A 12,397-nucleotide genomic window follows, 5' to 3' on the forward strand; every position below is an offset into this window, starting at 1 on the left:
TCTTATTTGTCTGAACTCGAGTCCTGGCTGGACGGCCTGTCTTTTTCGCTTAACGTAAAGAAATGCGCTCTACTGGTGTTTCCATTGTCAAATCCTGTCTCTATTTCTCTTCATTATCGTAATCAGCCGATTCCGCAAGTTCCAACTTTGAAGTACTTAGGGATAACTTATGATGGTAAGCTAAACTGGCAGCAGCAAATAGAAGCAAATGCTAATAAAGGAGAACGTGCAATGGCATTGTTGCGCCGGTTCAGCAATAAAAACACAGGGATGCGTAGAACTACGTTGCTGATGATTTGTAAGCTTTACGTCCGCCCCAGTCTAGAATTTGGTTGCGTTATTTTTTCAGGATGTGCAGCATACAAGCTAAGACCTTCAATTCTACTGGAAAGGCAAGCGCTGCGTCTCTGCCTCGGGCTGCCAAGTTTTGTGGCTAATAATGTGCTTTATCTGTAGTCTGGAATTATTCGGTTTGATTCCAGATTTAAGCAACATACTGTCCTGACTTTCCTGAAGCTTTATGATACACCGCTTTCCAATTTGCAACCCGTTTTCATCAATTCACCAGAATCATTTTTCAGAACAGGATGGCGGCGTTACCGACAGCCACAAGTTATTTTTGTTCAATCGCTGTTATCAAAACTTCAAGTTAGCCTACCGCGCCTGATTTCTCCAAAATCTAATTCATTCAAAATAAAACTCACTTTTGATGATATTTTTCCAAAACACGCGAAACTTCTTCCTGCGCGCATACTTGAAGGTCTCCTTCAAGACCATCTTAGTCAATTTCCGTCTCATTTGGCTATTTCTACGGACGCATCACAAAATTTAGCGAAGGCTGGTGTTGGCATCTTTTCGAATCAACTCAACTGGTATTTTGCTCTCCGTCTCGCTGATTACACGCCAATATTTCTTGCAGAATTTCTGGCAGTTATTCTTGCCATCCGAAAATTGGGTCCACAGAATTCTAAGGTAATAGTTGTTAAAGATGCGCTTTCGGTCTGTACACATTTAACTTCCAATAATAAGTCACACCTACTGAGTATATTTTCGACTCTTGCCCCAGAAAATTTATCCGAAGTCCGCTTTGTCCGGGTCCCCGGACATAGTGGAATCTTTTTAAATGAATCAGCTGACTCGCTCGCTTCGACATCACTAAATGGTCCGGTCATAAATATTCTTCCTGATTTCTCTTTTATAACAGGAGCTAGATTTAAACGCCTTTTATTGCTGAGTTGCCATGACTCGTCCATACTGTCCTCAGACAATTTTCGACACTTAAAATTTCGGTGGAACACGAGCAAGTGCCTTTCACGCCAATGTGAGGTGACGCTGTCAACTTTCCGCTGCAGAGTTCCCCGCCTAAATTTTTATCTTCATAGATCCGGTTTATCAATCACTGACCTCTGCTCGTTTTGTAATCAACCGGAGACTATTGACCATTTCTTTCTTTCTTGCCACCGCTTCTCCTCCCTGCGCAGAATGTTTCTGTTATTTCCAAGCAGTAATCTGGGTTTGGCACTTACAACGCCAAACATTTTGTCTTTTGGGGCCTGTCAATTAGGCACAAGTCAGGGTTCTATGATCACTACTGTATACAAATTTATTGAAGCAGCCTGAAGGTTACGCTGCTAGGGTACCGACCGTGGGACATGTTATTTTATGTTTATTTTTGTAGTTAGTTCTTTCTTAATTTTTATTTAGTTAATTTATGTATAGGACATCTTAAAATCTGTGTTAAGGAGTTGCCAAAATCTTAATTTTGATTATTCACCTTTACCCCTTTGTTCGTTGTTAGGTGTATGTTTTATTTTATCCAGTGTGGCCAATCCCCCTCGTGGGTACGAGCCATGTTTTGAGGTAACAACAACAACAACAACAACAACAACAACAACAACAACAACAACAACAACAACAACAACAACAACAACAACAACAACAACAACAACAACAACAACACAACAACAACAACAACAACAACAACAACACAACAACAACAACAACAACAACAACAACAACAACAACAACAACAACAACAACAACAACAACAACAACAACAACAACACGCCAACCGTTCCGATTTATCTGCCCTGCATATTTAAATAAACGCTTCGCGCGTAACATTTGGTGGAGCTGTGCTGGGTACCTCCCACGACCGACAACGGAATCGTCCGTACAAGACCTTCGTAGAAGCCGCCACCTTGCCGGACTTTTGCCATCGCCGACCATCATGCCTATAGAGGAAGATGCTCGCAGTACTGCATCGGCAGGACCAGCTCCGATTCAACACTACCGAGAGCCACGCACGTTCTCCGCAAAAGCAGGAGAAGATGTCGGTGAGTAAAGCCCCTATATAAAAAAGTAGCGACACTCTCCTCCTCCACCTTCCCTCCTCCTCGATTCTCCTCTCTTTCGCGCTTGCTCCTCGACCGTGGCGCCGCCTACACCGCTCGAGCGTAGCAGACGACCTTTCGCAGAGTGAATGCGCGCTTTGCAAGGCGGTGCGTTTGAGCGTTTGCGTTTGCTTTCTAGCTTCGAGTAACTTCGTGTACAGCATAGAATTTCTGTAAGGAGGGTTATATAAATTTAGTGACGGCAGGTTTTCGTTTATTTCTGCTTTGAAAACTTCTTTTAAGTAGCTAAACGAGCGCCAACGCCGCACCATGACGACTCCGAATGTATCGCGTGCGCTACAATTAGGTACGTAACATTTGTCAAGCGCGTGTCGCAAGATCTTCTTGCGAATTGGTGTAAATAATAAGTTTGCGATCGAATGTCAACATCTTGGCCTCCAGCAAGCCCTCGGTAACCTAAATAATCCGCACCGTCCATACCATGTGAATTCGCGACGCGTATCAGCTATGACGCAAAAAGGCTGGCAGAGGGCACAAACAACCGCTGCACCGAAGGTTCGATATGGCATTACAAGATACAAAGCCGTCAACATGCGCGCTTGCCAATCTTCTAAGCACGCGCGAAGGCTCGCGTGCCCGCGCATGCAAGCCTGTAGGCGTACAAAACGATTAAGCGCGCCGAATACACGTCCAAATACAGCAAAGTACACGTACTCGCAACTTGCCTCGCATAGTCGTGTGGAGGGTGTTGGTCTGAAGTTCTTCCTGCCAATTCGATGAATCCACGTCTTTCTTCTTAACCCGTCGCGCTTACCGGACGGTATCGAGAAGAGTCGCTTGCCTTTGCTAGAAGTATTTTGGCATCCAAAGGCGCAGCAAGCCATGGTTATGGAAAATGCCTTGAAGCGACGTCGCACTTGCCACAAAACTTAGTTTAACGCATTCTCAAACTTAAACAACAAGGAAGAGCAGCGGTACCAACGTGCGCTCCTCGCCAGTCGGTAGACGCTTATCAAGCGAAAATGGCGACGGAGCGTGATCGTAAACAAACGCAGCCAGCGTCCGGCGGCTCGGCGGTCCACGTGATGCCATTAGGCCAATACCAACGCGGCGTCGGCCTCGGACAGGGTGTGCGAGGAGGCGGCGGCATTCTTCAAAGCGTGACGCTACTTTTTTATGTAGGGGCTTTATCGGTGAGTGGCTCACCCATTACGAAAGGGTCAGCCAGTACAATCATTGGAACGCCGCCTCCCAACTGAGGAACGTTGTTGTCTTTTTGAGTGACACAGAGATGGTTTGGTATGACAACCACGCGGACGCGCTAACTACCTGGGCCTGTTTCGTTGACGAGACTAAGAAATGTTTTGGGCGATTCGGATGCTAAGAAGAAACGAACGGAATTAACGTCAGCTCAGCGGGCTCAGGTCCCCGGAGAGACTGGCACCACATTCATCGAGGAAGTTCTAAAACTGTGTAAGACCGTAAACCCTCGAAAGTCAGAAGAGGATAACGTGGGACACCTTTTGAAGGAAATCGCGGAAGATGCGTACAACTTCCTCATTGAAAAAGATAACTTGGAAACCGTATCAGATGTGTTACGGCATTGCCGTGCCTTCGAAACACTAAAGACTTGTCGAATTGCCCCGAAATTTGGACGGCTAGCTAACGGGACGACTGTAGCCAGTGTGGAAACGAATTCTCCAACAGACTTATCGTCCACCATTCGGCAGATTGTCCGTGAAGAACTCCTTCGACACGAAGAACAAGCACGTTATGTGACCCCACGTTACAGCTCCTGCGCTTTCCGATACGCCGTTTGTGCAACCCCCTCGACTCATTGGCAGCACTCGGTAAACGCAGCGGATTTTGACAGCTATAGAGACGGTCCATATTATAACGGTTCCTTTGACCGAAGCCTTGATCAGCGCCCACGCAACGGTCGCTCACGACGACCAGCCACTGCCTATGACTCGCAAGGAGAGAATATTCGTTACTCTCAACGCACGGCCACGACTGAACATTGTCATCAGCACCCCGATGTTCGCCCTATGCCTGTGTGCTACAGCTTTGGCACACCAGGTCAGATAGCTAGGCTGCTAGGTACTGTACCCAACGTCGACCATCGAGCTATCGGCAATCGATGCCGTCTACGTGGTATAGTGGTCGTATAATGTACACCCAGCGGCCAGGGAACTCCGCTCTAGGAAGCCGCTCCCGAGAAGAAAGGCCACGTAACTCCACCTTGGGAAGCTACTTTGGAGAGGGAACAACTCGTAACCGTTCGCCTGCTTCCGACCGCACCCTGACACCACCACCAGTTTTCCGCGCGTATCAATCACCATTTCCCCGGTGGCGCATCCCATCATCTTCTCCACGGCGCCGCTTCCCGTCACCCCCGCCGGAAAACTAGCCAGCGCCACCGATGGGGGGGAGGTAGCAGGCAAATATTTGCTGCCGACTGAGATACCTCGAACTATTTTTATGCTGAAGAATAGGGTTCATTTGCGTATTGACGGTGTCTCTAGCTATGGCTTTAGTCGACACGGGCGCAACTGTTTCCGTCATGAGTGTGCTGTTTGAAAGTCTTCTGGGACGCAAGGTCATGTTTCGTTGGGACCAGAGCACAAGTTTTCGTGGAGTGGGTGGTGACTCATTATACCCGGTCGGAGTTGGTAATGTGGATATGTCATTGGGTGGTCGAGTTTTTAACACTGAGTTTACTGTCCTTCCTCGTTCCACCCACGATGTGATTCTAGGGATCGACTTTTTGCAGCTGTGTGGTGCCAATGTTGACTGCCGCACGGGAGAACTCAGTGTGGGCGGAAGTACTTCATCTGTGATCTTGGAAGACTCCCCCAACCAAGAGAGTGTGTTTTGCGTTTCCGAGGATACAGTTGTGCTCGCTTTGTCCGCGATGGGTGTTTCTGTTGTTTGTTCTACTCGCAACCCGTTCAATGCTGCAGTGGACCCTGTACATGTGAACTGCCCAAAGAAAAATGTGTTGGTTCCTCATTGCATGGTATCGGTGCTGAATAGATGCACACGGCTGTGGGTGATAAATTGTTCTACTGAAGCGGTGGTGCTGCCTCAAGGCTTAAAGCTGGCCACATTTCAAGAAGACCCGCCGATACCCATGGCAGTGCTTACAGAACTTCCGGACACAGCAGAAGCCAGTAACAGGCACCCTTTGGACTCAAAATTGACTTCCATGGTCGCTAAATCGTTCAGTTACCATAAGCGTGAGGCGTTGGTGGCGCTCCTTGCGAAACAATCCTCAGTATTCGACTTCACGCAGCACGACGGTCCGACATCAATCGCTGGGTCTAGAACTCGCCACCGCGTCAACACAGGATCTGCTCAACCAATTCGACAAAAACCCTATCGCGTGTCGCCCGCACAGCGCAAGATAATCCTTGATCAAGTCGAAGAAATGCTAACCAAACGAGTAATTCAAGAGTCATCTAGGACTTCGGCAGCAACAGTGATAATGGTGAAAAAGCAAGACGGTACGGGGCGATTCTGTGTTGATTACCGACGCCTAAACAACGTTACGAAAAAAAAAGACGTGTACCCGCTTTCGCGAATTAGCGACGCGATCGATTGCCTTTTTGCGGCCTCGTACTTCTCCTCTGTTGATCTGCGGTCAGGTTACTGACAGATTCCTATGCACATTGAGGATAAGGAAAAAAAAAACTCCATTTGTAACGCCCGACGGATTATTTGAATCTAACGTCATGCCTTTCGGGCTGTGCAACGCGCCCGCAACGTTCGAACGGTTCATGGACATTATACTGCGTGGATTGAAATAAGAAGATTGCATGTGCTACCTGGACGACGTTGTGATATTCAGACGAACATTTAGTGAACATAACAAACGTCTGGAGTTGGTGCTGAACTGCTTGGAGAAGGCTGGCCTGGTCCTCAATTCTAAGAAGTGTCATTTTGGGGAGCGACAAGTTCTTGTGCGTGGACATCAGGTCGATAAAGAGCACATCCGACCAGATCCACAAAAGACTGCGGCTGTAGAGGCATTTAGGGAATCTCACAACGTCAAGCAATTGCGAAGTTTTTTTAGGCTTATGCTCCTACTTTCGCCGATTAATTCCCAGATTTTCTTACGTGGCCCATCCTCTCTCGCGCCTTCTCCAGAAAGGCGTTCCTTTTGAGTGGACCACAGAGTGCAACTCATCGTTTCGTCAATTAAAGTTCCTCTTGACGTCGCAGCGTATTGTTGGCCGCTTCGATCCCTCAGCACCAACAGAGGTTCACGCCGATGCGAGTGGTGTTGGCATCGGCGCTGTGCTTGTTCAGCGCACCGGCGAAAGTGAGCACGTGATCTCGTACGCTAGCCGTTTCTTGAGTCGCTCCGAGCGCAATTATTCAGTTACCAAGCAAGAGTGCTTGGCGGTCATCTTCGCGGTGCAACGGCTTTGTTCATGCCTCTACGGGCGCCCCTTTCCGGTGGTCACGGATCATCATTCACTGTTCTGGCTCATGAATCTGTAGGACCCTTCTGGTCGACTTGCGCGTTGGGCTCTCCGCCTATAGGAGTACGATTTTGTTGTTTACTACAAGAGCAGTCGACGACACGCTGATGCCACTGTCGACGACTGAATACGACAATGACAACTTCGACCAATACATCGCTTTTGTATCTCCGGAATTTCCTGATATGGGTACCTTCATATCAGAACAGCAGAAGGACAAGAGCTTGCAGCCACTCTTCGCGGCCGCACACGAGCCTTTAGAAGATAGCCAATTACGCCTACGTGATGACGTCCTGTACAAGAAGAGCTACTCGACCACTGGCGCGCGCTACCTTTAGTTGTCCCCAAGAGCCCCCGCGTTCAAGTACTATGTTCCATGCACGACGATCCAACTTCAGGCCATCTTGACTCCACACGAACACTCTACCGTGCTCAAGAACGTTTTTACTGGCCCAAGATGCTTCACGATACCGAGCGGTACGTCGCCAGTTGAACCGAATGCCAGCGTTACAAACGACCTACAAACACACCGCATGGTCGACTTCAGCCAGTTCCGCCTTCCGGCGCCCCTTTTGAAGAAGTTGGTATAGATCTCCTGGGCCCTTTCCCGCGCTCCTCCAATGGCAATCGTTGGATTATTGTGTGTGTAGACCACCTCACCCGTTATTGTGAGGCGGCAGCGCTGACATCGGCAACAGCAACAGAAGTTCTCTTCTCTAGTTATTCTCCGACATGGACCTCCTCGCATTATAATCGGCGATCGTGGGAGACAATTTACTGAAGACGTTGTCGAAGAGGCCTTTCGTCTGTGTTCATCAAGCATCTGCCATTCGACGCCATACCATCCACAAACTAATGGCCTGGTCGAACGTACCAACAGAACGCTTGCCAACATGCTGTCGATGTATGTCGATTCCGCACATAAGAACTGGGACAGCATCCTACCCTTTGTCACCTATGCCTTCAACACCGCGAGACACGAGACCACCGGTTACTCACCGTTCTTCCTCCTTTATGCTCGTCCGCCTCGTTACACACTCGACACCATGTTTCCTTACTTCGCTCATGGCAATGACTCTATTACCAAGGTCCTCTGTCGAGCAGAAGTGCGACGCATTGCTCGGCTACGCACCTTGGCCTCGCAGGACTGGTAAAAGATCCGCTACGACGGTCGTCGCCTACATGTATATTTCGATCCTGGTGACCTTGTGTGGCCCTGGACGCCTTTACGGAAGCGCGGCTTGTGCCAGAATTTCTTGGCCCACTATGTTGGGCCCTACGTTATACTTGAACGCCTCAGCGAGGTCAACTATCGCATTGCACACCTCACAAACACTGTACGACACTCGGCCAAAACCGAAGTCACGCACGTTGCCCGCCTGAAGCCTTGCAATCCACTAACGATTGACTGACTTGCCCGGCGGGTTTGGCTGCCAACGGGGAAATGTCACGAGCTCTCGTAACAGAGGACAGAAAGAGCGCGAATGACCACGGGGACTGGCAGTAGAGAAGAAAGACGACGCTCGGCTGGCTGCTTTTGTACCGGGCCCGAAACATGCCAACCGTTTCGCTTTATCTGCCCTGGATATTGAAATAAACGCCTCGCGCGTAACAATATTGTTATGGAAGGATAGGAGGAAAGAGAAGAAGAAGAAGATCGAGAGACACTGGCCGCTGCGTGTTGTTGCTGGTCAGCCATCTTTACCAATGACATCGATGACATCGCTTTTTTCGCGTCCAATGATGATCTAAATGCACTGTATCAATCGTTACAAAATTACTTATGCATGCTTGAAACCTGGATTGCTAATATACATATGTCTCTGAACGTTAGAAAAAGTGCACTTCTTGTCTTTCCTTTAGATGTTCCCATTAATATTTCATTGGTGTATCGTCAAGAGTTCATTCCCCAAGTGAATTGCCTTAAATACCTGGGAATAACGTATGATGGGTCACTAAACTGGAGAAGCCACATTGAAAGAGTTGCGTCTAAGGCAACTCGTGCTGTGGGATGGCTACGTAAGATCAGTCATCAACGATATGGGCTGCGAAGGCATACATTAATTATGATATATAAAATGTATGTCCGACCGATCATGGAATTTGGAAGTGTCTTGTTTTCTGGTAGCCCAGCTTATAAAATTCAACCTCTGATAATATTAGAAAGGGAAGCTCTGCGATTGTGCCTTGGACTCCCTAAGTTTGTTGCCAACACCGTGCTGTATATGGAAGCACGAATGCCAAGCTTAAAAAGCAGATTGAGGATTCTTACAGTCCAAACGTATTTAAGAATTTACTAATCTCCTCAAAGAAGACCAATGTATATTTTTATTAACGAACCAAGTTTATTCTTTAATAGTCATTGGTCGCGATTACACACCCCTCAGCTCGTATTCGTACAGGCACTGCTATCACCATTGAATGTACAAATTCAACGCATTCAACCAACAAGTCAATCAAAAATAAGCCTCCAGATAGAATTTGACGATATTTTCCCCTCAAATGCTAAACTAATGCCATACCAATATTTAAATGATCAGTTACAAGATTACCTCTCTCACCTGGAAACAAACAATATCATAGCCACTGATGCTTCACAGTCCGAAGAGAAGGCTGGCGTAGGCATTTTCTCTCCTTCTCTTAATTGGTCCTTCTCTATTCGCCTTCCAGATTACACGCATATTTTCATAGCAGAATTATTGGCCATTGTCCTAGCGCTACGTAAACTTCCTGCAAATCAATCAACAGCTGTCGTAGTTACAGATTCTCTATCGGTATGTGTGTCGCTTTCCACGGAAACGAATGCAGCTCTCCTTAGCTTGTTTCACAATTTAGTCCCTCAAAGTTTACAAAAAATTAACTTGCTGTGGGTTCCTGGACATCGCGGTTTATATCTAAACGAAATGGCAGATTTATTATCAAGAACGTCTCTAAGTGGGCCTTTGATCCCTGTTTTACCGGACACTTCTCACGTCACTGCATCGAGATACAGAAAATTTTGTTTGCAAAATGATTTAAGCAACTTACCGCTGAAACCATCTACAGACTTTCAGCATCTCGGTTTTTGCTGGAATAAACAGTGGTGCCCTTCTCGGCAGTTGGAAGTTACTTACACCAGACTACGCTGTCGCATCCCGCAATTGAATTTTTATTTACATAGAGCTGGTCTCACGATGTCCCCTCTATGTCACAACTGTAAGGAAATTGAATCAATAGAACATTACTTTTTATCATGCAGACGATATTCACACCACAGAAAGTTATTACTGGAAGCTCCACTTTACAAAATTGGATTAGGTTTAAACATACCAGTATTGTTATCATTGAGGGCTTCAGCACTAGGCTATAGCCACAGAGACGTGTGTTGCGCAGTATTTAATTTTTTAACTGAAACAAAACGATTACCCTGCTAATTATTGTATTTGTATTCTACACATCAGATGCATACATATCACCTAAATTGATTTCTCCAAATTGTTTTGTTAATATTACCTCCCTCTGATTGTAACAACTCTTCACTTTCACCTTTTTCAGTCAGTCTGACTGCTCGCTCGCGTGCTAATCTGGTTAGTGCGACATCTGTCTTTTTGTCTTTTACTTGGCATTTCTTGTTTTCTTGTTTTAAAATATGAATTTTCTTTAGCATTCCCACTGCCGCCCGATCCCCCTTAGTGGGTGCGAGCCATAACGGAGGTGCATCATCATCATCATCATCATCATCATCATCATCATCATCATCATCATCATCATCATCATCATCATCATCATCCTCTTTACCACGCTAACCCTACTTGTGTATATATTGTAAATACATCCAGTCTATACTCTCAACATCCCCGTAACATATTGGTGAGAGGTGCTGGGTACCAAGGCTGGAGCTCCGCAGTGGACGTCGCATCACCGTCCCCACCATGACTGACGGTGAGCACACGGGTTCAACGTCGTTGCCGCCTCCAACGTCACCGTCGCCAGCTACGTCGTCGTCCCCATCGGTTGTGGTTGTACAAGCCAACGATCCCGGAACTTTCTGTGGGACCGATGGCGCCGATGTTGAAGAGTGGCTGGCCATGTACCAACGCGTGAGTGGAGCCAACAGACGGGACCCTACGCTTATGCTAGCTAACGTGTTGTTGTACCTAAGAGGCACGGCAAAGGTGTGGTACTAAAACCATGAAGAGGAGCTGACCAGCTGGCACCAATGCAAAGAGAAGCTAAAAGAGTTGTTTGGCCAACCAGCCGGCTGTAAGATTGCCGCAAAGCAGGAACTCGCCTCCCGTGCCCAATCCCCCACAGAGTCCTATGTTTCGTATATCCAGGACGTGCTGGCGCTTTGTCGTAAAGCCGATCGCGACATGACTGAAGCTGAGAAGGTCGGGCACGTGCTGAAGGGAATCGCTGACGACGCCTTTAATCTGCTCATGTGCAAAGGCTGTTCTTCAGTTGATGCTATCCTGAAAGAGTGCCGACAATTCGAGCAGGCCAAAAGCCGCCGCGTCCTGCAACCATTCGCCAGACTACCCAATACTGCCGCAACGTTAACGTGTGAATATCAGCCCACACAGCAGCATGCGTCGCCATCAGAGGACGTGGTGCGAATCGTTCGACGTGAACTGGAAGCGATGGCGCCCGCAGCTTTCTGTTCAAGTCGCCCTGACCCTACCCCTCTTTCAGTTCCTCTCGTTCAAGCCATCGTTCGCCAGGAACTTGAAAGCATTGGTTTACGTTCTGTCTGTGCTGTCGCCAACCCCAGAGCCAACGAACGCCCTTCTACTCTGTTTGATCCACCGCGACGCTTCTCTCCGCGTTATCGCAACCCGACTGAGTGGAGAACTGCGGACGACCAGCCGATATGTTTCACCTGTCTCCGTATTGGTCATGTCGCCCGATACTGTCGCAACTCGTGGTCCTCAGCACCTCGCACGCCCACCAACCTGAACAGTTTTGATGGAAATTCCCGCCGTGTTTCGCCCTCCGCCGAGTCCAACAGTGCCGACAACTCTGCCAGGAACACGTGGTACAGTCGCTCACCATCGCCTCGCGGACACGTACCAGTCTCGTTCACTACAAACACGTCGCCCATCTTCCCGTTTGCCGCATCCACGTCGCCTTTCGTCCCCTGTGGCTTTCGACCGCGTTCCTTCGGAAAACTAAGAACTGCAGCCCTCGGAGGTGGTGCTGCATTGACAACTACTGCAGCAAATCCTCTGTCTGTGCCCACAAAGCGAAGTCTAATTGACGTCAAAGTAGACGGCGTACCTGTCCAAGCACTCGTCGACACTGGAGCCCACATATCTGTGATGAGTGCAAGCCTACGTAGACGTTTAAAGAAGGTCCTCATCCCAGCAGCTGCACAAGTGCTTCATGTGGCCGACGGTGGCGTGCTGGTTGTTCTCGGAATGTGTACTGTACGTTTAAGTATAGCCGGCCGCCCTACTTCTGTTCTCTTAGCTGTGATCGACAACTGCCCTCACGACGTTATCCTTGGGTTGGACGTTTTATCCAACCATTATGCTCTCATCGACTGCGCAACCGGCGTCCTTCAGTTGGAACTGCCTG

Source organism: Dermacentor silvarum, chromosome 2 (assembly GCF_013339745.2).
Source record: "Dermacentor silvarum isolate Dsil-2018 chromosome 2, BIME_Dsil_1.4, whole genome shotgun sequence".
Classification (NCBI taxonomy): domain Eukaryota; kingdom Metazoa; phylum Arthropoda; class Arachnida; order Ixodida; family Ixodidae; genus Dermacentor; species Dermacentor silvarum.